This window comes from Callithrix jacchus, chromosome 11 (genome assembly GCF_049354715.1).
Source record: "Callithrix jacchus isolate 240 chromosome 11, calJac240_pri, whole genome shotgun sequence".
Taxonomy (NCBI): Eukaryota; Metazoa; Chordata; class Mammalia; order Primates; family Cebidae; genus Callithrix; species Callithrix jacchus.
Genome location: NC_133512.1, coordinates 110,669,331 through 110,675,413, shown reverse-complemented (window position 1 = coordinate 110,675,413; position 6,083 = coordinate 110,669,331).

The window sequence follows — 6,083 nt, the reverse complement described above, 5'->3', positions numbered from 1 at the left end:
AATATTAATGTGATCTTAGGGTTTGGAGGGATTCTGCTCATACAAATAAGGACAAACTGGTACATAAGTATTTATTACTAAATCTTTTAGTAAATGTTTAATAAATAAACATTATTTCAAAAGGCTTAAGGATAATGTATTTTAAAAAGGCTAAAAATGGAAAAAATTCTTAAATCATATGCCATGGATTAATGTACTTAATGAGCAGTGAGAAATTAATGATATACATATATATAAAGTAAAAGCACGTAACTATTTAACTCACAAAAAATCAAAATTAATGGTCAATGAACTTATATAAACTTTGTTTATTTATGAAAGACATGCATATTTTTAAAAGGATAAAATAGTGCTATGAAGCAGTATTTTTCATATCTGGATATGCATCAGAGACACCTGTGAAAATCACTATATATATATATATATATCACTATATAAAATATAAATAAATATATATATCACTCTATATCTATCTATCTATCATCTATCTATCTATCTATCTATCTATCTATCTATCTATCTATCTATCTTTAGGCCACAGCCTCATATATTCAGGTAAGAATAGGAATAATAATGTCCTGTCCAAAAGCAATACATTTTATTTTTATATTTTGCTTTTAGGACAGCACTTTTGGGGTAAGAGACATGCCAAAATTATGAGGCTGGTAAAGTGATAGATCTGATTTAAACCAGGGCTCTATGGCCTAAAAGACTGTACTGTTCCTATCATATCTATTAGTAAGAGAAGTATCTGTGATATTTCTGCATATTTTCATGGCATGAAGATGGAAAACTACAACATTTATGACTAATGATTTTCCCTCTTGCAATCCATTCTAAACAATTAGATTTAGAGTAAATGGCAATAAGCTTCTTTTATTTTATTATTTTTCAAAAATTAAAAAAAACTATCTTGTGATACTGTCAACAAATCTTTTCTCTACTATTTTTCTTTCTCAGGAAAGCTTTGAATTGCTCCTATTGCCAATTCCCTTCACTACTTATCAAAGTCAATTTCATGCTCTCTTTTATGAAAATTAAGCAGTGTCACCAAGAAATGTGTGACAGATGAACCTGGTCTTAACTCTCGTAAGGAATGCTGAAAAACAAACCGTGAAAGAACAAAGAACCAAGTCTACCTGTTTGTAACTTTCGAGTCAGTTGAAAGCTTTCAAATTAAAGGCTTGGAAAGTGCTTTATCCATGTTGATTGGTCCAGGAAACTCTGACTAAGCTTCAGAGAAATACTTTTATATTATTTTTTAAGTCTGCTCCTCCACATTCTAGAGTCTGTCTCAGATGTTATATTGCAGGCAAAATGTTTTGCTCTATTCATTCTTATGTTTAATTTTAACTGAATTGATATAAACAGTAGAATTTTTTTCTGCTTGCAGTCTCAATTCTTCAGAGAGACTAACATTTCTTAAAAAAAAAAAATCCATGCTACCTATGAAGTATTATTGCTAAAGCTTCAAACTCTGAGATCAAGTTCAGGAATTAATTACAAAGAGTACCAAAAGCACAGGTGCAGAGGGGCCTATTGAAATATACCAATGTGATGCAATCTGAAAAATATAGATTGTGGATAAAGCTCCATATCCACCAGAGTAGTTTCTTGAACAAATAAATTTCAAAAAAAAATTATAGAAGGCAAGCCTATAGATTAAGAGACATATTAGCCAATTGCAGTGTTTTAACCTTATATAAATTTCAATTCAAATAAGCTATCATAAAAAGGAGCTTAATGGGAAAGCATGAAAACTCATTTTACATTTTATGATATTAAAGGAATATTTTCCAATTTAGATATTATAAGAATATCATCATTATGTTAAAAGGGACTCTGTCCTTGAGAGATACATAATAAATATTTATGGAAAAATTATGTAATATCAACAAATTCTGAGATTTGCTTTAAAGTATTCAAAGGAGTATGTGAATCAAAGATACTATAAATGAATCAAGGTGAGTTGAAAATTAATGAGGATTTATTGGACTGGTCTCTACTTTTATGTGTATTTGAAAATTTCTTTATACCTAATATAATCAGCAGGAATAATATCAGCTTTTGATTTCTCCTTCAATTATTTTGTGTTTTCAGTTCTCTTTTTGGATCTACATGTTCTACTTTCAAATGTTTTAAAATATTTTAAATGTGCTTAATTATGACTTTGAGCAAATAATAGCAATAGCCCTGTGCCTGCAAGTTTCCTTTTTGTAAAATGGAGATAATAATAGATTTCCTTAAAATATTGCTGTGACTATTAAATAATACAGAACATACAAACTGCTTAGAACAGTAAATGCTAACTCTTATTTTTAATATTATATTGCATCAAGTGGTTATCTAATTTAATTTTACACGTGTGAGAACAGCTTTGTACCAATTTTTGTTTGTTTGTTCCATTTTGTCTTTTTGAATAACAAGTAAAAGGAAGTGAGGGTAATTTACTGTAGTAAATGGTTGTCATACAGGTTGTGATATAAACATTCACCAAACTCCCACAAATCACCACGAAAGAACTTACTCATGTAACCAAATCCCCAAAAACCTATAGAAATAAAAATTTTTTTAAATTACATATGTAAAAGAATATTGAAAGAATAGAGAGAGCCATTGTGACAAGTAATTTTATGTGTCAACTTGATTGGGTTGAGGGATGCTCAGAAAGCTGGTAAAACATTATATCTAAGTGTGTCTGTGAGCGTGTTTCTAAAGAGATTGGGAATTGAATCTGTAAACTGAATAAAGAATATGGTCATCACCAATGCAGTGAGCATCACCCAATCCATTAAAGATCCACATAAAACAAAAAGATGGAAGAAGGGTGAACCTGGAATCTCTGAGGTGGTACATTCATTTTTCTCCTGCTTTTGGACATCTGTGCTCCTGGTTCTCAGGCCTTTGGACTCAGATTGAATTACATCACCAGCTTTTCTGTTCTCCAGCTTGCACATAGCAGATTATAAGACTTAGCCTCTGTAATCCCATGAGCCAATTCCTGTAACCTCTCTCTGTCTCAATCTCTGGCTCTGTTTGTCTGGATAACCCTAATAAAATTCTTCTCCATTGCTTCTGAAAATGGAATGATGGTTTGCACCAGAGTATCCCATACATACTATTGTTAGTCATCAGAACAAATAACAGAATTTGTATCTATGGCAATGAGATAGGAGGTAAAATACCAATATAACAATAAAGAAGTTGTCAAGATAATTCCTGGAGAGACTTTCAAGCACTGTGATCTTAAGACCTTACATTTTCATTGTTTTAACTTTTATTTTAAGTTCAGGGGTACAAGTGCAAGTATTTTACATAGGTAAACTTGTTTTATCACCCAGGTATTAAGCCTAGTGCCCAATAGTTATGTTTCGTAATCTTCTCCCTCCTCTCCCCCACCTTCTGAAAGGCCCCAGTGTGTGTCGTTCCCCTCTATGTCTATGTGTTCTCATCATTTAGATCTCACTCATAAGTGAGATCATGCAGTATTTGGTTTTTGGTGTGTTAGTTTGCTGAGGATGATTGCTTCCAACTCCATCCATGTACCTGAAAATGTCATGATCTTGTTCCTTTTTATGGTTGTATGGTATTCCATGTACCACATTTAAAAAAATCTTTATATGTACCACATTTTCTTTATCCAGTCTATAATTGATGGCCAGTTAGGTTTATTCCATATCTTTGCCATGGTCAATAGTGCTGCGATGAACATATGTGTAAATGTGTCTTTATAATAGAATGATAATCCTTTGGGCATATATCTAGAAATGGAATTCCTGGGTAGAATGGTATTTCTGTCTTTAGGTCTTTCAGGAATCACCATACTGTCTTCCACAATGGCTTAACTAATTTACGCTTCCACTAACAGTGGGTAACTGATCATGTCCTTTGCAGGGACATGGATGATGCTGGAGGCCATGATCATTAACAAAATAGTACAGGAACAAAAAACCAAATACCACATGTTCTTGCATATAGGTGGAAGCTAAATGAGCAGAACACATGGAGACATAGAGGGAATAACACAAATTTGGGCCTTTCAGAGAGTAAAGGGTGGGAGGAGGGAGATGATCAGATAAAAATAACTAATGGATACTGGGCCTAATACCTGCATGATAAACTAATTTTTATAGCAAACCCCTATGACCAAGGCTTATCTATGTTACAAACCTGCATTCATACCCCCAAACTTGAAATAAAATTTTAAAACAGATTTGGGTACTTTCTCCTGAGTTTTATAAATTTCACTCTATTTTGGTCCATGATTCATTTTGAGTTATTTTTGTAGATGGAGTGAAATCTTACGTTTTTTTTTTTTAATGTAGATAGTCAGTTTTAAAACCATTTGCTCAAAAGACTGTTTCTTCTCTATTTTCCTTTATTGAAACTTTGTCAAAAATCCATGGACCATAATATAAGAGTTTATATCTGAATTCATGATTTATTTTATTGATTCTATTTCATTGACTTACATGTCTATACTTACGTAAACCACACTGTCTTATTTACTATAGCTTTGTGTTTGGAATACATTTTGAGATTTTAAAAAAAAGTGAGTTTCCAACTTAGCTTTGATTTTTGAGATGATTTTGACTATTCTAGGTCCCTTATATTGTCATATAAATTTAAAATAACCTTCTTAATGTCTAACAGAAAAGCCAGTTGTGACTTTCATAAATATGATGTAAAAGCTATTAATCCTTTTAGGAAGTATCATCTTTTTCATGATATTAAGTTTTTCAATCCATGAACATGGGGATTTTCTATTCATTTTAATTTCTTTGATTGCTTTAATTCTTTAATTTCTTTCAGCTTTTTAAAATAGTTTTTAAGTATTAGTTTTGCCCATCTTTTGTTAAATTTATTCCTCAGTCTTTTAATCTATTTGATACTATTATAAGTAGAATATTTTCTTAATTTTATTTTTAGAGTATTTATCATTAGTATTACTATGTAGAATTATAATAGATTTTCATATGTTGATCTGCATCCTACAACATTGCTGAAGTAATTATTTTGTTCTAATAGGTTTTTAGTGGGTTTAGTATAATTCCTTATATACAAGATTATGTCAACTGCAGAGAGACACCTTTACTTTTATTTTTGGCATTCTGAATGCCTTTTATTTTACTTACTTTCCTAATTGCCCTGGCTAGAACCTCCAGCACAATGTTGAATAGGAATGAGAAGAGCAGAAATCATTGTCTTGTTCTGAATCTTAGATGGACAGCATTTCACTATTAAGTATCATATTATTTGTGGCTATTTTGTAAATGCTATTTATCAGGCTAAGGAAGTTCTAATTGTTGAGTTATTTTAAGCACTAAAATTATCAAACCTTGTTAATTGTGTCTTATGTGTTAATTGAGATGATAATATGCTTTGTCTTATTCTATTGATATAGTACATTACATTTATTGGTTATTAGATGTTGAACCTTCCTTGCATTCCTCAGGTGAATCCTACTTGATCGTTGTGTATTAATTTTTTGGTATACTGTAGGATATACTTTGCTAGTATTAGATTGAAGAATTTCATGTCCATATTCATAAGAGATATTGGTGTGTAGTTTCCTTCTTGAAATGTATTTGTTCATATTTAGCATTGGGGTAATACTGATCTCATTGTATGAGTTGGGAAGTGTTCCTCGCCCTTCATTTGTCAGAAGACTTTGTGAATTATTTTTATTAACTCAGCTTTAAATCATAGATTTATGTTTCTGGTAGAGTTCATCAGAATGCTTTGAATTCTCAATTTTATCTCTTTACTTGCTATAAATCTATTCAGATGATCTATTTCTTCTTGAGTTAGTTGTGGCATCCGTGTCTTTCTAGAAATTTACTTTTTCAAAGTTACCTAATTTGTTGACATATGACTGTTCATAGAGGTCCCTCCTTCATTGCAGATTTTTATCACGATTATAAATTTATTTACTCTTTTATTACATTTTACAAATTTTGTGTACTTGACTTTATTTCTTCTATTTTCTTCTTAAAAGAAATGAGATACATGTGCAGAATGTGCAAGTTCATTACATAGGTATACATGTGCCCTGGTGGTTTGCTGCACCTATTGATCCATTC